This window comes from Ornithorhynchus anatinus, chromosome 7 (genome assembly GCF_004115215.2).
Source record: "Ornithorhynchus anatinus isolate Pmale09 chromosome 7, mOrnAna1.pri.v4, whole genome shotgun sequence".
Lineage (NCBI taxonomy): Eukaryota > Metazoa > Chordata > Mammalia > Monotremata > Ornithorhynchidae > Ornithorhynchus > Ornithorhynchus anatinus.
In genome coordinates, this window is record NC_041734.1 from 31,516,169 (window position 1) to 31,537,587 (window position 21,419).

Genomic DNA, 21,419 nt, shown 5'->3' on the forward strand with positions numbered 1-21,419 from the left:
CCGGGTGGACGGACGGGCAGGGATGCTATTTGCCCCTCCCCGCCCCTCTGTCTGATCGGGACGAGTTTGGGCTACCTTTTGAGCGCCCCAAACCCAGAGGAAGGAGCGATTGAAACGGCCGCTTAGAGAGGGCGTCTTCGTGCCCTCCGATTTGTACGCGAAAGGTAGCCCTGTCTCGGACACCCGACTCAATCAAATCGTATTTATTCATTCGTATTTATTGAGCGCTTTCTGCGTGCAGAGCACTGTACTAAGCGCTTGGAAAGTACAACTCGGCAACAGATAGAGGCGATCCCCACCCGACAACTTATTGAGCGCCTACCGTGCGCAGAGCACCGTAGTAGGCGCTTGGGACAGCACACTTTAACAGAATCTGTAGACACGTTCCCTTCCCAAGACGAGCTTTCTCAGAAAGGGAAATCGCCAGCTTCTCCGGAGTTTGGGAAGAGTTGGAATGAACGGGACTCCAAGACACAAGCAAAAGACACTGTCACCCAAACTGTCTCGTAGCCACTGAAGGCCAGGGATGCTATACTCGGGTTAGGTTTATTGGAAAAGTCTTTAAAGAACCAGGGTAAATTGTCAAAGTTTTCAACAACTTTAAGATTTGTTAGGGCGAGGGTCGGTGTTAAAGAAGACTGAATTTTCTTAGGGATTAAAATACTGGATACTTTTGGGAGCTACTGTTTAAAAGTATTTCCCGGAAAACTGTGGTGGCAGGTCTTTTCATCTTAAATCGTGTGAGAATGCCGTGTTTTTAGCTAGAGCCTGGGGCCGTTTATGGCTTAACCGGGCCCATTCTTTGATCCGTTTCACTGCCGTTTAGACTGGCCATTTGAAGGCGGGACTAGAAGGGGCTGTGGAAATCAATTAGCAATTCTTATGAGGAAAATGCATTCACTTTGTCCATGTGTGGGTACCTTAGGAAACGTAACCTTTCCTGATGTTTCAGTACAGCAGAGCTTTTCTGTATTCAGAGGGAAAAGCTTGAACCCATGCAGTTTGTTTCAGTTATTGGAGTAACTAATTCAGTGGACTGTTGACTGTGTAATTTAGTGGAAGCAACACAGGTTTGGATGTTAGGGGACCTGGGTTCCAATCCTTTGCATCCATCATTTTGCTTGCTGTGTGACCTTGGACGTTACCTAACTTCTCTATCCCAGTTTCTCATAAAGTGGGGTTAAATTATCTTCTTCCTTCCTTTTACAAATATTGTGAGTCCATGTGGGACAGGGAGTGCGTCTGTTCTGATTACCTTGCACCTACCCCGGCACTAAACCCAAATCATCGGCACATAGTAAGTGCTTTAATAAATAGTATTATTGTTGGGACCGTGACGCTGGAAAGTAATTTCCCAATTTTCTTTCTGACCAATGATTTTTTTTTTACAATAATTAAGAGCTTACTATGTGCCAGGCACTGTACTAAGCGCTGGGGTAGATAAAAGATAATCGGGTTGATCAGTCCATGTCCCACATGGGGCTCACAGTTCTGATTCCCATTTTACAGATGAGGGAAGTGAGGACCGGAGAAGTTAAATGACTTTTCCAAGGTCACACAGCAGGCAAGTGGTAGAGTGTGGACTAGAACTCAGTTCTCATGACTCCCGGGCCCATGCTCTGTGCCCTACGCCATGTTATTTGTGGCTAGTCTTTGGAAAGAGTGGATCGAAAACACAAATCCCCCTGGACAGTCTTAATGTTTGGCTCGGGGCAGAAATGAACCAGGTGGGCTGACTGGGAAATTAAGCCTAAAGCCAGCAAACAGAAATCACAAACTCTGACACCAGTCACCTTAGCGTGGTTCTGGGGAACTCAGTTCTTCTGCGGACAGTGAGGCTAATGATGTTCACCTGTTTTGGAGAATTAATGATTGGTTGCCTCTTGAGATTTCCCCCAATGACAGGTGCTGCTGCTTAAATGCAAAGTATTGTTTTCATTGTATATAGATGTCATTGTAAAGCGGTAGCAGCATCTCCACCCCCACCTTGCATTTTTGGACCGGAAGCACATTCCACAGCTGCATAAAGCTTGGGCTTTATGCATAATGCTTCCCAGGTGCCAGGGGCAAAATGCTGGTTCTTTGGGTTCCAAGTCATTGCTTAACGTTCTATGGTAATGAGAAACGGAGTGTTGGGGAGTGAGATGGAATAGCCCACAAAAACTACAAGCTTATCTCCTGTTTGTGGCAAATGCTTAAATTTAAATTATATATTTGGAAAGAATCAATCAACACTGTGTGCTAAGCACTGTACCTAGCACTTGGGAGAGTACAATAGGGTGGGTAGACACATGGACCTGAGTGCTAAGGTGTCTGTCACAGAAGGGAGGGAAGGAGGAGGTTAGGAAAGGCTTCTGGGAGGACATAGGATTTTTAAAAACGATTTTTGTATTAATTCCTACTGTGTGTCAAACACTGTTCAAAGTGTGGGGTAGATACAAGTTAATCAGATAATAATGTTGGTATTTGTTAAGCGCTTACTATGTGCAGAGCACTGTTCTAAGCACTGGGGGAGATACAGGGTAGTCAGGTTGTCCCACGTGAGGCTCACAGTTAATCCCCATTTTACAGATGAGGTAACTGAGGCACAGAGAAGTTAAGTGACTTGCCCACAGTCACACAGCTGACAAGTGGCAGAGCCGGGAGTCCGTACATAATCACTGTCCCACATCAGGGTTACAGTCTAAGTTGGAGGGAGAAGGGGTATTGAAAGACCATTTTACAAATTAGGAAAATGAGGTACAGAAAAGTTAAGTGACTTGCCCACATTCACACAGCAGGCAAGTGGCGGAGCTGGGATTAGAACCCAGGTGCTCTGACTCTGTCTCTTTCCATTAGGCCACCCTGCTCCTCTACAGATGATTTGTCTGCAAAACTAAGGATTTGAGGTGCTTACCAACATGGAGAAAGGGCACAATACAGACTTGAGCCATGCTGTTTCCCAGTTTAGTAAGATTCTGAAGATGGGGAGAATGATGGTCTGCCCTATCAATGTAAAGGGAGTTGTAGGAAGAAAGGAAGATTTGAGGAAGGTGTTGAAGGTGTAAGAGCCCAGATCAAGGCATAGTATATAGCTTTGTATTTATAGAACCAAACTGTGTGGGCTGGGTTGTAGTGGGAGAGGAGTGAGGTTAGGTAGGAGAGGAAGAAGAGTTTAGAAAGTAGTGTGAATCAGTATGCATCAAATACATGCCCTTGAGTAATAGTTGACACCTCCCGATCTGTGGAATGCTGGGCTATGCTTGGTCTAAAAGAGAACAGTTAGTTCCCTGAGAGAGGGTCCATTATCAGAAAGAGTCCATTCTGATAATGCCTGGTTTCTTATGGATTTGTTTTAGATCTGATTGGCTACAAAACGAACAAAGCTTTTCCTCAGCTCCCTGGCCAGCTTTTTCTCAGCTCCCTGGCCACTGATGGAGCCATTGTCTGAACAACTGATGCCCTTTGGTAAATTTTTGGACTGCACTTTGGATCCCATGGCACAGCCTGTCCAGAGGGCAGTTACAGTAAATAAGATTTTTGTTTGTGATAAAGAGGACATACCATCTACCTAAACTCATTTTTGAGAGGCAGTAAGAGTTAGAAGCAACTGGGCTTTCCAGGTGGAGTCTAATTTCCCAACACACCAACTACGAATGCCAACTCCCTGGGTAGTGGGATTCCAGCTCTTTAATTCTTAGTTTGGCAGTTACAGTTTTAGCATGCCACCATCAATGGAGGAGACCCAGCCGGGGCCTGAAATAGCTGACCGCAGCTTCTGTAAACCAAATTAGCCTCTGGTGACTCTCAGGAGCAGTTCAAAATGTGGAAAAGTAACTCAACTTCACCTCTCTCTCCCAACTTTTAAAGATAGCAGTGTATGTTGCATGCAAATTTAAAAGATGGAACCAGTCTTACATAAAAATGTTAAAACTATGCACTAAAACACCTTTTCATGGCAGACATTCTCAAGGAAAATCATTCTTTTTTTTTGATTGGCATTAACTTCAATCATGTTGTATTTAAATGAATATTTCCTTTTTGGAAGCTGAATAGAACAATTATTTTTATTATTTCTCCTGTTGATGTAATCGATAAAGCATTTCAAACAAGTGGGATGGAGTTAAAATCCACCAGGATGTAAACGGCTACCTTTCTCTCTTTCCTCTCTGGAAACAGATTTCAGGTTGATTTCAGCTGTTCAAGATGACCAAGTTCTAGGATTCCCTGCATTCCACAAAGCTGGATGGATCTTAATCCCAGCTGAGCCAAAATATTGTCCTACAGCAGGTCAATCAATTGTATTCACTGATCACCTATGTACAGAGCACTGTTCTAAGCTGTTGGGAGAGTACAATACAACAGAATTAATAGAAATGTTCCCTGCTCCTAATGAACATGCAGCTTTGGTTTCTTTTTTGGAATTTACACCTACTTGGTCATTTGTTTTGTTGGAATCCTGATTTTTCCCCTTTTAACTTGAAGAAATTTCATCCATTTTTAACATTCACTATCATTTACTGTAGTGGTGAATTGAAATTAGAATATTAAAAAGTTTCTTAAGAGAATAAAGTGTATGTGCGCAGAATAATGAACCTTTGAATGATGTAAAATGTTTCCCAATATAATGAAGAATTAAAGGCAGAAAATAGATTGTTTTCCTGCATTTATAATAATAATAGCCATGGCATTTATTAAGGGTACCACATACTGGGATAGACAAAGTTATGAAATCAGATGTAGCCCCTGTTCTTCAGGAGATGATCTCTCTTCTCCTCATTTTTCAGATGAAGCAAATGAGGCCCAGAGAGATTTAAGTGAATTGTCTTAGATCACCCAGCAGGTAAGTGGTTGAACCAGGTCTAGAACCCTCATCTCCACGCTCTCAAGCCTGTGCTTTTTCCATAATGCCAGACATAGTAAACCAGATTGTTCCAATATCCAATATATTCCTTGATACCCAGGAACCTTGGGGGCTCCTACTAATGTTTTAAGGCAACTAGTGTAGTCGAAGGCACTCTGGGAGTGACCTGGAAGAGCATAAATCTCCTCCAATTTGCTATTAGACATAGGCACTGAGAGAATCAAGATCGTGAAACTTGCCTCCTTGAAAGCAGTGTCATCAGGTTCACTGTGCACTGCAGATAAAAGCAAAACAATGAAAAGTGATCCTTATGAGCAAAAGAACTTCTGGGAGCTTAAATTAGAAAGAATGGCAGAGAAAGCAAGCTCAGATCAGCATCCATAGAGCCAAACCATGGAACCTGAAAGTGTAATCAAATGCAGCTAAGACGGTGCTCATCTGGGGTTGTTTTAGTCAGCAAAGCCAGATCATATAGGAAGCCTTTGGGAATGATTCCCGTGTTCTTTGGAGAAGAGTGGGCATGTATGTAATTTTAAAATTTTCTTCATTTTGTCATGCATTGTTAGCCATCCACCACCGACACTGTTAACCCTATATACATATATGCTTCTCAGGCCCTTATAGCACTTACTCATCCCATTTATCTTTGTAGTCCTGGGAGTAGTAGAAGCAGAGTGGTTTAGTGGGGAGAGCCCCGGGCCCAGAAGTCAGTAGGACATGGGTTCTAATTCTGGCACTGTCACTTGTCTGCTGTGTGACCTTGGGCAAGTCACTTAACTTCTCTGTGCTTGTTATCTCATGAAAAATGAGGCATAAGACTGTGAGCTCCAAGTGGGACATGGACTGTTTCCAAACTGATTATCTTATCTACTCCAGCGCTTAGTACAGTGCCTGGCACATTGTAAGTGCTTAACAAATACCTTTTTTTTAAAAAAAAAAAAAGAGAGAAAAGGTGACCTAGCACTTTTTTAAGTATTAGGAGTAGTGCTGTATTGAATGCCTGCTAAATGGAGGTCACTCTTCTAGACACTTGGGAAACACAACTTATGGTTTAGAGTGTGTCAATCAAGCAGTGTGGCTCAGTGGAAAGAGCCCGGGCTTGGGAGTCAGAGATCATGGGTTAGAATCCTGGCTCTGCCACTTGTCAGCTGTGTGACTGTGGGCAAGTCACTTAACTTCTGTGGCTCAGTGACCTCATCTGTAAAATGGGGATTAACTGTGAGCCTCACGTGGGACAACCTTGTTTACCTTGTATCTACCCCCAGCACTTAGAACAGTGCTCTGCACATAGTAAGCGCTTAACAAATACCAACATTATTATTTTTAGTGAGTGCTTACTGAGTGCAGAACACTGAGCCAAGCACTTGGGAGAGTACAGTATAACATAGTCTGTAGATACATTCCCTGGCCACAATAAGTGTCTTGTTTGGTCACTGAGGCCAGGATGCTAACTTCTTCAAACTTGGTAATTCTTCTCAGAACCCAAACAAAGAGAGCTTTTAAAATACATTTGAAGTGAGTAGTAACTTCATACCTAGTATTTGTCTCCAGAAAGGGGAAAAAAAAACCAGCCCAGAACATGATTAAGGTTCAGCAGGAGATAGACAAGATGATTTGAAGGGAGTTGCTTCCTCTTAAACTGAAGGTGTTAAAGGGAATCTTAGATCCCCATTAGTCTTGGATTTTAAAATTTTTGGCACGATATAAAGGGCATCCAGTTTACACCCTAGAAGCACATCTGCGTAGTTCCACAATGGGGATGTTGTGCAATGTAAGCGGTGTGCTCCACTACTGAATTTTCTGCCAGGATACAGAAGAGAGGAACAGTATCTTATTGAATCCGCTGAAGGAATTTAGAGTAATGAGGATGGACCGAGAACTGGTCACACTGCTTTTTGTTCCTGTTCATTGAAAGAACAAAGCCTTGTTAAGGGAAAAGCCAAAGGCCTTCCTTTTGGAAGACAGAGAGAATGGCAGAAAAGCACCTTGGAATCCCACTGATATGTAAAAATCGGAAGTGTTGATTGACAGGAGTTAAATGCTTTCTGAGGATTTTGGAGAGGATTAGATTATTTTGCAGGGACATCACCTCCAACACAATTTCAAACACTTTTGTTATGAGGGAAGATGATTCAGGACAGTAGGCATTCTTGACACCGCCTTTCTGAGGCCAACAGTGAGCTATTTCTTCCCTTGGGGCAGGAATCAGGAATAGTGTGAAGCTGTCATGGGTACAGCTTCTTTCCCAGAGACTCAGAAATAGCCACCAGGTCAAGAGAGTGGGAAGCCTCTTTTCACCAGGACAGGTCATTTCTTTTAAGAATGGCCCATCCAGGGGAGTGCTTACCACCCGACTGATTAGCTAAAGGAAGTCATTCATTCATTCAATTGTGTTGAGCTGTTAGTGTGTGCAGAGCCCTGTGCTAAACACCTAGGAGAATACAGTATAGCAATAAAGCAGTCACATTTCCTGCATACAATGACCTTACTGTCTAGAGCCATTTTTAATCATATTTATTGAACACTTATTGGGTGCAGAGCACTGCACTAAGCACTTGGAAGTGCACAATATAACAAAACAGGGAGGCGTGTTCCCTGCTCACGTTGTTTTCCCAGAAATACCATGGGTGTGCTGGGCTATAGTTGGGTGAGGGGGATTTGTTACTAAAATTACTGGTGCCCAGAATAGAATACTAGAGGAAAAATTATTTGGATATAGACTTCGGAATCCATATGCACATTGAGTTTTTTGTTTGGTTTTTTTTTTAAATAGTGGACTTTTAAACAAAGGGCTGGATGAGGAGGCTGGTAACCTCATTTTGATTAAAGAGGGGCTGCTGTCAATGAAACTTTGCATGCTAGGAGTAGGATTTTATCATGTCCCTATGGCTTTGAAGGAAAAATGTATTTAAAATGTGCCCTTGTAAGCTCTTTGAAGGCAGGATCTACCATACTGTACTCTCCCAAATGCAGAGTACAGTGCTCTGCACATAAGTGCTCATTAAATTCCTTTGATCATTTTCATGGAAATTTGTGCCAAGGGCTGAAAGAATGGTCTTGATTTGCTATTAGCTTGATTTGCTATGAGAAGCACCGTGGCTCAGTGGAAAGAGCACGGGCTTTGGAGTCAGGGCTCATGAGTTCGAATCCCAGCTCTGCCACTTGTCGGCTGTGTGACTGTGGGCAAGTCACTTAACTTCTCTGTGCCTCAGTTCCCTCATCTGTAAAATGGGGATGAAAACTGTGAGCCCCACGTGGGACAACCTGATTCCCCTATGTCTACCCCAGTGCTTAGAACAGTGCTCGGCACATAGTAAGCGCTTAACAAATACCAACATTATTATTATTATTATTATTATTAATGATCAGATCAATTAATAGTATTTATTGAGACTACTTTGTGCAGAACACTGTACTGAGTGCTTAGAAGAATACAGTGGAGTTGTCATTGGTATTTATTGAGCACTTTGTGCAGAGCACTGTACTAGGCATTTGGAAGAGTACAATACAACAGAGTTCGCAGACACATTCCCTGCCCACAACAGTCTCAAGATGGGGAGACATATTTCAATATAAGAAATAACTTATAGTATGTAATTTAAAGATCTGTGCATAAGTGTTATAGGGTTAAGTCAGAATCTTCTACCTCAAGGAGTTTAGAGCCCCGCTGGGAAGGCAGATACAAAATAATTTACTGATAGAAAAGGAGAAAGGAAAAATGGATATGTAGTTAAGTGCTTTTAAGATATGCAAATCAAGAGTTACAGAAGTGCTATGGGTGGATGGGAGCGCATGTGAGTTGTTAGCAGCTAGCAGTACAAAAGTTCAAAGATGTGGACAGATGTAATAGAAGTTAAGCCCTTATTGTGTCCAAAGTTTGGGGGAGACAATACATAGGTGGAATTAGGTCTGGTCCCTATCTCTCTGGGACTTACAATTCAATTGTATTTATTAAGTCCTTTCTCTGGGCACAGCACTGTACTAAGCACTTGAATATAAGAGTCTATAGACTTGTTTCTGGCTCTTGTGATTTCTGAAGGGCTTTAATGTTGGGGAGAGCAGTGGTTTGGAAGGTTAGGGAGTTCCACACAGGGCAAAATGTGTGAGAAAGAGGTGGTTAGGAGAGACATTAACCAGGCACAGTGAGTAGGTTAGTTCAAGAGGAATGAAGCATTCTAACTGGGATGTAATGAGAGAAGAGTGGATAAGAGAGAGAGAGAGCTGATGGTGTCTTAAAGCCAGTTGTCAGGAGTTTCAGCCTGATGTAGAGAGGAATGGATAACGGTGCAAGGTATTCTAAGGGGAGTTTGGTGTATGGGGTGAGGGAGGTTTTTTAAGTCTGCTGGGTTTGGTGACACTTTAGTAGTTGGGGAAAAAATATCCACAGATCTGTTGTGGACTTGGGACATGCCATCTCAAGTTCATTCATTCATTCAATTGTATTTATTGAGCGCTTACTGTGTGCAGAGTACTGTACTAAGTGGTTGGAATGTACAATTCGGCAACAGAGACAATTCCTGCCCAACAATGGGCTCACAGCCTAAAAGGGGGAGACAGCAAAACAAATCAAGTAGTCAGGCATCAATTCCATCAAAATAAATAAACAGAATCATATTTATACACACATTATTAATAAAAGAGAAATAATATATACAAGTATACACAAGTGCTGTAGGGAGGGGAAGGGTAGAACGGAGGGAGTAGGGGGAATGGGGAGGGGAGGAGGGGCAGAAGGAAAGGGAGGGCTCAGTCTGGGAAGGCCTCCTGGAGGAGGTGAGCTCTCAGTAGGGCTTTGAAGAGGGGAAAAGCATTAGTTTGGCAGATGTGAGGAGGGAGGGCATTCTAGATCAGTGGTAGGACGTGAGCCAGGGGTTGACGGCGGGACAGGCGAGAATGAGGCACAGTGAGGAGGTTAGCGGCAGAGGAGCGGAGTGTACGGGGTGGGCTGTAGAAAGAGAAGGGAGGTAAGGTAGGAGGGAGCTAAGTTATGGAGAGCTTTGAAGCCATGAGTAAGGAGTTTTTGTTTCGTGCAGAGGTTGATAGGCAACCACTGGAGGTTTGTGAGGAAGGGAGTGACATGCCTGGAGCATTTCTACAGAAAGATAATCCAGGCAGCAGAGCAAAGTATAGACTGAAGCGGGGAGAGACAGGAGGATGGGAGATCAGAGAGGAGGCTGATGCAGTAATCCAGTTGGGCTATGATGAGAGATTATACCAACAAGGTAGTGGTTTGGATGGAAAGGAAAGGGTGGATCTTGGTGATGTTGTGAAGGTGAGACCGGCAGGTTTTGGTGACAGATTGGATGTTTAGGGTGAATGAGAGAGCACGGTCAAGGATGACACCAAGGTTGTGGGCTTGTGAGATGGGAAGGATGGTAGTGCCGTCCACAGTGGTGGGAAAGTCAGGGAGAGGACAGGGTTTGGAAGGGAAGATAAGGAGCTCAGTCTTGGACATCTTGATGTTTTGGTGGCAGGTGGACATCCAGTTGGAAGTGTCCTGGAGGCAGGAGGAGATACGAACCTGGAGGGAGGGAGAGAGAACAGGGCAGATGTAGATTTGAGTGTCATCTGCGTAGAGGTGATAGTTGAAGCCTGTAGAAGTGGTAGTTGAATCCATGGGAGTGAATGAGTTCACCAAGGGAGCCAGTATAGATGGAGAACAGATGGTTCACCAAGGGAGCGAGTATAGATGGAGAACAGATGGGGACCAAGAACTGACCCTTGAGGAACCCCTACAGTTAGGGGATGGGAGGGGGAGGAGAAGCCTGGAAAGGAGACCGAGAGAGAAGAAGAGAACCAGGAGAGGACCGAGTCTGTGAAGCTAAGGATGGATAACATGTTGAGGAGGAGAGAATTGTCGAGTGTCAAAGGTAGCTGAGAGGTCGAGGAGGATTAGGATAGAGTAGGAGCCACTGGATTTGACAAGAAGGAGGTCATTGGTGACTTTTGAGAGGGCAGTTTTGGTGGAGTGGAGGGAACAGAAGCCAGATTGGAGGGGGTCCAGGAGAGAGTTGGAGTTGAGGAATTCAAGGCAGCGAGTGTAGATGACTCATTCTAAGAGTTTGGAAAGGAAGGGAAAAACGGAAAGCGATAACTGGAGGGGGCAGTGGGGTCAAGAGAGGGTTTATTGAGGATGGGGGACACATGGGCATGTTTGAAGGCAGAGGGGAAGAAGCCCTTGGAGAGTGATTGCATCACCAGATGATTAAGCAGAATTCAGAGATGGTCATTCTTGATTCTCATTTGAGGCCCAATCTTTTTTCTTTTTTTATGGTATTTAAGCACTTACTACCTTCCAGGCACTGTAGTAAGGGCTGGAGTAGATACAAGGTAATTAGGTTAAACACTGTCCCAAATGGGGCTCACAGTCTTAATCCTCATTTTGCAGATGAGGGGAACTGAGGCCCAGAGAAGTTAAGTGACTGACCCAAGACCACTTTTCTGCTTCATGACATAGCTGAGATTAGAACCCAGGTCCTTCTGACTCCCAGGCCCTTGCACTATCCATTAGGTTAATGCTGCTTCTTCATTGTATTTGAGGCTTGGCACCTTGAAGGTATAAATTCGTTGTGGGAAAGAAATGTCTGTTGTTGTACTCTTCCAAGCACTTAATACAGTGCTCTGCACACAGTAAGCACTCAATAATTATGATCAAATGAATGAATGAGTTCTGAGCCCAGGTTCTGGTTGGTGCCCACACTGGAGTAGGTACTAGGGAGAATACTAGACATGGGCCCTGCCCTGGAGCAACTTACAGTCTAATGGAACATGTTTAGGATCAGGAGCCTTGGAGGGGTGTGTTGAGTCTGGCATTGAACAGAGCCAGGGATTGATAAACAGGAACTGCTGGAACTAAGCTCCCCTCTAGACTGTAAGGTGGTGTGGGCAGGGAACGTGTGTACTGACTTTGCTGTATTGTACTCTCTCAAGCACTTAGAACGAAGTCTACACATGGAAGGTTCCCAATAAATACGACTGATGGAGTGACTGAAGTTTGGTCTTGATAGCTAAATTTTGTGACTCATTGATTAACATGTTATAATACTGTTAAGAATGTTGAAACAGAAAAACTGTTCTAGTGGGCTGGTTATGAATCATGTGGCTAGCAAATTAGGTAGGGTGTTGCAAAGTGCAAGGAAATTTTAGGATATAATTTATACATAAAGCACATTTAGTAATCTCCTAGATGACATTTTTTTTAATAGCTATAAATTTGCTCAAGCTTTGAAATTTTGGTCTAAGAATACAGCTGGTAGGCTTGTTTTTGTTCGACTGGATTTCTATTTGCTCCTTTATTTAACTAGTTTAAAACTGTGTGCTAATTGGATTTGCTAAACTGCCAGATACCTAGAAGTTTTTGGGTTGTGTCTAGGAGATGAAGCACTTAAAATGGGTACACTACATGTCTCACGGCCCTGTAGAAAGAGCAAGGTCAGGGAGACAGGAGACTGGGCTTCCAGTCCCAACTCTGCCACTGGCTTCCCGTCTGACTTTGAGCAAGTTACTTCATCTCTCTGGACTTGAGTTTCTTCATCTGTGAAATAGGTATAAAATAGATCATGAGTTCCATGTAGGATAGGGACCGTGCCCCACCTCATAATCTTATATCTATGCCAGGACTCTGCTAAAAGAGGCTTAATATAGGTCATAATTATTAAGTATACAACAAAGAAAATGGGCTCATGATTCAGATTTTGATACATGGAGTCTTAAACCATGCAAAGGGATTGCTTTAGAGAGTGGTTTGAGATACTTGAGTAATACCTATTTTGGCTTGTGTAAGCTATCTCTCTAGCAAGTGAGTGGATCTTCTGGAGACATGATACCGCTCTTCCTATCTTCTGCCTCCAGGAATGGTTTGAGGGAGTGGGGGAGTGAAACGGGTCCATAGGATCTTTCATGGAGAGTGTCATCCTGCTTCCTGATTCTCTAGGTTATCTGCTTCTGATAAGGCATGTGTTTTTCACAGCGGGCAATAGGACTCTGTAACATTTACAGCATATTCTCTTACCAATATCTAACCATGGATCTCTAGAACTCTAAATACTGGGCACTGGCTCATAAGGCAGGTTTCATAGTGAAGTCCTTTTTCACTAACCAGTGCAGCAACTGTCGGCCAAAAAGCAAGATCCAGCTGTACCGGGCTTACATTGGGTCCCAGATTACTAAACATTCCTCAGTGGGGGGCAAGGGGTTATCCTCTGGTCCCCTGAAAGAAGCCCCCTCCCTCCTCACTGGAGAGCTGATTAGGGAATATGGTGTGAACTGGATGACTGCTTCTGATTCCAGAAATCTTATGGGCTTTAACTTAGTCCAAACTGACCAACCACAAAGTGGAATGGCACCAGGTCTGCCCCTGTCCTTTTACAGAGATTGGAGAAGGTGATGGTGACAGGTGGATTGTTAACCTAGTCAGCCAACCCCCCCCCAAAATTTACAGGTTCTGCTTCTTTGAGCGGGGCATCTCTTGGGCCTCTTGGCAGAGCCCAGAATGGAACCTAACGCATGCATGCTGATTATTTTGTCAGAGTTGCTTTGCTAATGAGAACATAAACCTCTGAACTATGGCATTCTCAGGTTAGAGCCATATGGAGCATGGATGGAGCCTGTTCATCAGGTGGCTTGGAAGTCAGTCAGTCATATTTATTGAACACTTGAACATTTGTCTCTCCCCACCACTAGACTATGGGCTGGCTATAGGTAGGGAATTTATGTTATACTGTACTCTCCCAAGAGGTTAGTACAGTGCTCTGCACACAGTAAGCACTCAGTAAATATGATTGTGTGCAGAGCACTTAGGAAGCGCTTGGGAGAGGCCAGTAAACAGTGCTTGTCTGCTGTGGGACCTTGGGTGAGTCACTTACCTTCTGGGCCTCAATTGTCTCATCTGTGAAATGGGGATTAAGACTGGGTCCAACCTAATTAGCATGTACCAATCCCAGTGCTTAATTCAGTGGCTGGCACATAGTAAGCACATAACATATCATTAAACAGTACAAGTAGCTTACAGTCTAGAGGGAAAGGAAATCCTTGTGGTGATTGCCCTCCTGGACCTTCATTGGTTAGGATGGGCCTTCTAACATCCCCAGCTCTTCCCCTCTACTTCCCTAACTTTCCTGGAAAATCAATTAGTCTCCTCAGTGAATCACCTACCCCTCTTGGATCTACTAAAAGCTTTGATCTGCACCACTTCCTGGGTAATGAATTCAGTGTATTTGCCACCTGTTGTCCCACCCAACAGAGAGTTCTTTAGCCACTGAGTCCAAGCAGGGAAAGGATTTTGCTGTTTACTTGCTCACCTCTGCTAGATGGAAGCTAAAATAATAAAAACACTTCAGTCCATCGTAGCGTGTAAGCTGTGGAGAAAAGCACTGATTTTTTTGGTAGTAATTCTTCAGCAAAAATGTTTGTGGGAAGCCGCTGTCTGGTGATCTGAAGAAAAATGCTACTATGTGGGTTCACTCAGGTTATGATGATAGTTAACTGTCTAGAGATTAAAATTGCTTTTCTCAGAGTGCTTGCCAACAGTGAAGGAAATGGTAGGTACTTGCCAACAAAAATCCAGAGGGTTAATTAAGTGAAACAAAGACCTGCCTTGTCTTTATCAAGTTGCTGGATTAATAATTGATTCTAAGAAATGTGAATGTTATGTGTTACCAGAATGAGACTAAGTGACATTTAAATGTACCCTTAGTAGCTTATTTTTTCAGAAATAGTGCAATAAATATTTTTGTAGAATACCATATTTTGTCAGCTGTTCCATCTACCACAGATCTTTTTTTTAAAATTAAGGTGTTTGGAAAATAGAAACAGAAGCTTGGGGCTAACTGGTATTATTAATCAGTGATTTTTTTGAGCATCCACTGATAGAGCACTGTACTAGATGTTTGAAAGAGTACATGTGAGAATAAGCAGACACTATCCCTGCCCTCGAGATTAAGCAATTACTATGTATTAAGCACTGTTAGGTAACAAATTATCAGATCGGACATAGTCCCTCTCCCACACGAGGCTCACAGTTTATCTTATTTCCATTTTTTTTGTTATAGATGAGGAAATAGATGATGATGATGATGTTATAGATGTTATAGCAAGGCTTAGGTTGAGTGTCTGGCCCAAGGCTTCCCATTCAGCCACTGGGGGAAGCGGAACTTGACCTAAGCCTTCTAACTCCCACGTTCCCTCATGCTTTCTACTAGGCCATGAGGCCAATCAGTGGTATTTATTAAGCACTTACTATGCACAGAGCACTGTACTAACTGGGAGAGTACATTACAATGGAGTTGGTAGACATGTTGCTTGTTCACAAGGAGTTTATAGTCTAAAGGAGTGGTTTGCACATGATGTTATGCACTATGCAGCAGCTGAAACCATTATAGCTACTGCTACATCTTATCTGAGATTTCAGGTGTGTGGTCATCAGTTATGTTCCTTTAGCCATATTTTATATATATTTCTCCCTTTAGATCAGGAACCAATCAAAAAACCACAGCAAATACATCAGTGTGAACTAAATATTCATAAAAAGTCACTGAAATAATATTGATCTTGTAAGGGTTCCTTTGACATCTGAAGAATTAGAGAAGCAGCGTGGCCTAGTAGAGCACAGGCTTGGGAGACTGAAGGACATGGTTTCTACTCCTGGCTCTGCTACTTGTTTTCTTTGTGACCTTGGGCTAATCACAACTTCTGTGTCTGTTGCCTCTTCTGCAAAATGGGGATTAAGATTTTGAGCCCCATGTGGGAAATGGATTGTGCCCAACCTAATTAGCTTGAACCTACCTCAGTGCTTAATTCAGTGCCTGGCACATAGTAAACACATAACAAATACCATTAAAAAAAGAAGAACTGCCTGACTTCTTGTGCCACTTGTCTTTTAGGTAGACTATGTTTATCTGGCATGGTGATTTCCAGCTGATTTTTGAAATGCTCAAAGGATAAAGACTTTTCTTGTTCACAAAAAATATATCATGGGGGTCATCTTGGAGTTGTGCAATTTTTTTAAAAAAAACAGGTTAGATAAAAATCAGATTTAAATTTCAAAAAAAATTGGGACTTGCTTTTTGATTTTATATTTGATGTATATAGCAATGCCTGTATGACTGTTACATTTTGGGTCATATTGTTCTATTCTGGTTGGAATTGATGCTTTCTGCTAAGTCCACCCTCCGAAAAATTTCCTTGCTACCTTTTAAGGATCCAAGATGACCCCCAGTCACCCGACCAGTGGTGTTTTTGTCTGATGCACTAAGCCAATATTTGTTGACCCCAGTTCAGAATAAACAGCTTACCTCAAAATGTGAGCTTATGTTCTCTTACCATTGACCTTTAGCTTACGCTTTCCCTCCTGCCGGAAACTTCCTTCCCCTTCACATCAAATAGGCCACTGTTTCAAATCTCTCCTCTGGGAAGCCTTCCCTAACTAATCGCTTATCATCCCATCCTATTTCCTTCTCTGCTAAATCACACATCCTCTTGAGTCCTTGCTTAAATACTCAAACCACCTCCATCCCCCCCAGCACATATCATTATTTTTGGTTGCTTCTCCCTATCTGTAATTTATTTTAGTGTCTGTCTCGCTCTGGTAGATGGTAAGCTCCTTGAAGGTAGGGATTGACTCTAACTTTATCGTACTTTTCAAAGTGCTAAATATATTGCTCTGCACAAAATGCTCAATACTGTTGATTGAAAGACACTCCCTATGTGTTTTCTTTCAATAGTGTTCTCTGAGTCCTTGCACTTCACTGAGAAGGCTCAATAAAAATACAGTGAGAATTTAGGATTTTAGAAGTATTGTGATGGCCCTGATTCATATTTATCTTTATCCTTTTGGAAACATCACATGTCCAAAGCTTTAGGTCACGTTTAACTTAGTTCACTATTAAAGTGTCAAGGAGTGGATTTGAGGCAGGAAGGCAGCCAGTTTTAATGATTAGGATAATTTGTTTAACCTTACAAATTTAACACAAGCTAAATGGTTTTGAGGAATGGGAGAAACAAACCCCAAATGAATCTTCTCACTGATAACAATTGGAGAAAGAAAAATAACTCAGAAAACAGTTTTATTTTTATTTTTGCTGTTCCCCTTGCAATTTAACAGTTATATGTACACAATATCAGTGTTGTAGCTTATTCAGCCGAGTTACAAATAAATGCATTATATAAGCTTTCCTGCTGTTACTGGATACTCAATAAACTAAAATGGAAAACTGTGTTAGATTTCGTTAACTTATGATTTAAATCTGGGAAGTTTACCAAAGCAATCATCACACTCAGTTGATCTTTATTATGTGTCATAAATGATTACAAGCATTTGTATGATATTAAATATCCTTGCAAAATGTTCTTTGACTTTGGTGGTAAATCTTCCTTAATATCCCTATGAATTAAGTCGAAAGAGGTCTCCTTTGCATATCCAAAGGAGCTCAGAATTCTAGTCTGAGACTTGACCAGGGTCTGTCATCAATTTAGCAGGACTGGCCAAAGTTGGGGCAAGGCGTTTTTTGTTTGCTTGTTTGTGTTTATTTTGTTTTTTCATAATGATATTTGTTAAATACTTACTATGTTCTCCGGTCCTATTAAGCACTGGGGTACGCTGATTTTTGCAGCATATTTGAGGCACTGATTCTCTCAATTCTAGGCTCAAAAACTATGATGATGTATCCATGATATGAGAAATTGATCAATCCTTGTGTGTAAAACTCTTTGAAGCACTTGGGAGCATACATTACATATCCATAAATTATTTATATTAATGTTTGTTTCCCCCTGTAGACTATAAGCTTGTTGTGGGCAGGGAATATATCTAGTAATAATAATGATGGCTTTTGTTAAGCATTTACTATATATGTCAAGGACTGTTCTAAGTTCTGGGATAGATACAAGGTAATCAGCTTGTACACTGTCCCTGTCCACCTGGGTTCCACAGTCTTAATCCTCATTTTACAGATGAGGAAACTGAAGCACAGATAATTTAAGTGACTTGCCCAAGGTCCCACAGCAGGCAAGTGGTGGAGATGGGATTAGAACCCAGGTCCTTCTGACTCCCAGGCCCATGCTCTATTCACTAGGCCTCGCTGCTCCTCTAATTGTTGTGCTGTCCTTGCCCACTGCTTAGTATAGTGCTCTGCACACAGTAAATACAGTTGATTGAGTGATAAAGGACATAAGCCCTTGCACTTGAAGCACTACTTATGATTTAGTAGAACAGACTAGAAATTTCAAATCAGTACACCTTTTGAGACTTTACATGTCAAGTGGTAAAGATTTTTACTATAATCCCTTCCCCCGACTGTCCCCCCAACCTCTCCCAGGTGATCAGGAACCTAAAGGTCTGGGAGATTTTGTGCAACTAAATCAGAGGGAGGAGTGCAAATCAAACAGAGTTGTATAGGAGCAGCACGGCGTAGCGGACAGTGTGGGGGCCTGAGAGTCTGAAAGTCATGGGTTCTAAAATTGGCTCAACCACTTGTCTGCTAGTGACCTTGGGCAAGTGGCTTCACTTCTCTGTGCCCCAGTGACCTCATCTGTAAAATGAGGATTGAGACAGTGAGCCCCACTTGGGACAGGGACTGTGTCCAAACCAATTTGCTTGTATCCACCCCAGCACTTAATACAGTGCCTGGCACATAGAGCTCAACAAATACTATTATTATTATTATTATTCTTGTGTAGCACAAGGAGGCAGCTTCCTCATATTGTTCAATCAGCACTGTGCCTCCCTGAGGGAAAAAAAGTTCATTCAGTCATATTTAATGAGAACTTTGTGCAGAACACTGTACTAAGCACACGCTTGGGAGAGTACAATATAAGGATAAATGGACACATTCCCTGCCCACAACAAAGTACTGTCAAAAGATGAGTTTTTGAGAGTGCATTCTTGCACTGGGAGAGAGGGGCTGGAAAGAGAAACTATCAATCTATGCCCTCCACAAAGTAAGGGCTTCTCATCTGGGCTGAGCAGTTCCAGAGCAGGCAGCTGTATGGTCATGGTGAGTTAACAGTAGCTTTTGTGGCCACCCAGCCACAAGCAGCCACCTCGGGTTGGGACATCTGACAGTTGGTGCCCAAGGCAAGGGCTCTCCCTTGAAGCACAGTTCTTCTCTGTCATCATTGTCACCCCAAATGCTTTCTGGGATCTGTCTTTCTGTCCTTGCCCCACTCTGCCCCGGCACCGAGCCGGGCTGGGCTCAGGATGGCCATTAGTCTAGGTTTATGCTGAACAGTCTGGTTTCAGCTGACTGACCCCCTGTCCAGATATGTGTGTGTCAAGGACAGGTGGAGGGAAGAAGGGTTTGGCAAAGTGGTGTACAGAATTATTGAATGGTATCAGTAACCACTGCCTGGAAATCACTCTTCAGCCTGGAGAAGAGTGGGAGTTTGGAAAAGATAATTTTATGCCAGTGCCAGGAGGTTTTGTTTTGGACTTTCGTTGTTTTTGTTTGTTTTTTTGTTTTTTTTTGTGATGGGGAGATGTTGGCTGAACTGGGGCCAAAAGTCAGTTCCTCCAGACTCATGATCTTTCCCCTAGCCTGGAGTTTTCAGCCTAAGATTTATTTATTTTTTTTGTGGTATTTAAGTTAACATTCTTCATCCTTAAAGAATTCTACTCAGACCTTTTCTCCAATTCCCTTTCTCATTCATTCCTTGGGATAAACTAGTAGCAAACCCACTTACGTAGGAATGTTAATAGTATACCAGTAGTAGTAACATTAGGGATATTGTACTCTCCCAAGTGCCTAGTACAGTGCTCTAAGCACTCAAATGCCAATAACTACTACATTAAGCCAATGGAAAATCAACGATTATTGAATGCTTTGGGCAGACCACTGTGTTAGTGTTCTCAGTACAACAGTGACACATTTGCTGGCCCACAAGAAGCTTATACTATAACTGAAGACAGGCATTGAAATACTAATAGAGTAATCAGAAGAAACAGTATAATGCTCAGCTGAATAATCATATGCACAATACTAAAGATGGGAATAAATGAATACATAAGTGCTAGGGAGTTCTAAGGAGCTCAAAGCCTATCACATGTTCATTCTCATTATTCTTATAACCTCTCTTGAGAGAGCAAGCTAACATTATTCCCATGTAGTGAAGGAAATTGAGCCATGGAGTTGCACAAGAACTTTGAGGTGGAGCCAGAATGAGAAGCTGCCAGGCTGTGTTGTATGTACTAAGCCAAGACTGGTCAAGACTGCTACTCATCACAGCTGAAACCAGAGGGCTCCCTTCCCAATCCTCCTCACCCCCCAGATAAGCACTATGGTGATATTAGCCTAGCACCAGGGCCTGAGCCATTCAGTGCAGATTGACCATTTGTTTCTGGTGTTTCCTTTCTGAGCTCACCCCATAATTCAGGTGCATGGAATGATAGTAATAGTAATTGTAGTATTTGCTAAGTGCTTTCTAGGTGCCAAGCACTGTATTGAACACTGTGGTTGTTACGAGATAAGATGTGACAGCCCTGATCTCACATGGGGCTCATAGCCTAAGAGGGAGGGATGGGGTTTAGTTTAGAGAAAGGCCCCATGTGGCAGTGTTTTGAACAGTTCCAAGGAAAAGTGCAATTCTCAGCATTTAGTCATATCAGCAAGTCAAGTTATTGCTCTGTTTTACAATACCAGATCATCTTTAATCATGTAGAAAGTATTCCTTTGAAGTGTGTCCTCTTCAAAATGAGGAAGGACAGGGAGGGAATCCAAATGAGAGCCATAGTGAATCACACTCTTCCTTTCATTTTATAGAGTAATCCCTCTGGAGTTGCAAATCCCAAGAATTTTTGCAAAAAAATAACACAGCTGCAGTGAATGCAACTTTGCTTCAAGAAAGCCTTGTGTAACAAAGAAACTCCGCTAACATGCTGATTAAAGGTTTTGAAACCCTTAGTGTGAAGCTTTATTCATCTGCAGCCCATAGGAGGTCGAATAATTTTCGAACTAAATACTTGTTAGGCAATCATCTGCTATTTTGAAGCTTTAATATTGCAACAGATTCTATGCTATCCCACAATTAATGTCAGCTGGCTGCCTCTCTTTTAAGTTTGTCAGGGTTCTGGCTTCACATGTATTTTGTTCTTTAAGTGACAAGTAAGAAAATATGTAGAGGAAATGCTAGGAAATCTGAGAGTGGGAATTTACTCTTAACTGCCCACCCTGGTCTGGAAGGAAGGAAGCCGATGTCTTGGGACTTTTTGCAAGGGAGAGCTCTCTGGGCACAATAATAATAATAAACTGTGGGATTTAAGTGCTTACTATGTGCCAGGCACTGTACTAAACGCTGGGGAAGGTACAAGGTGATTGGGTTGGACACAGTTCCTTGTCCCACATGGGACTCACATTCTTAATCCCCTTTTTCTAGATGGGGGAACTGAGGCATAGAGAAGTGAAGTGACTTGCCCAAGGTCACACAGCAGCAAAGTGGCAGAGTCAGGATTAGAGTTTAGGCCCTTCTGACTCCCAAGCCCATTCTCTATCCAGCAAGCATGACCAAGTACATGGAGGGGAAAGACCCTTCTAGCTTTTCTAACACTGAGGCCGTTTCCAGGAGACATTCTGACCCCTTGAATACT

The 21,419-nt window shown here is 42.7% G+C and overlaps 1 protein-coding gene across 2 annotated transcripts in view; it reads left to right on the forward strand.

Annotated features, from left to right (window-relative positions):
* Nucleotides 1-21,419, forward strand: part of SH3BP4 (SH3 domain binding protein 4) — a 142,515-nt gene that overhangs the window by 718 nt on the left and 120,378 nt on the right. The window lies entirely within an intron of this gene.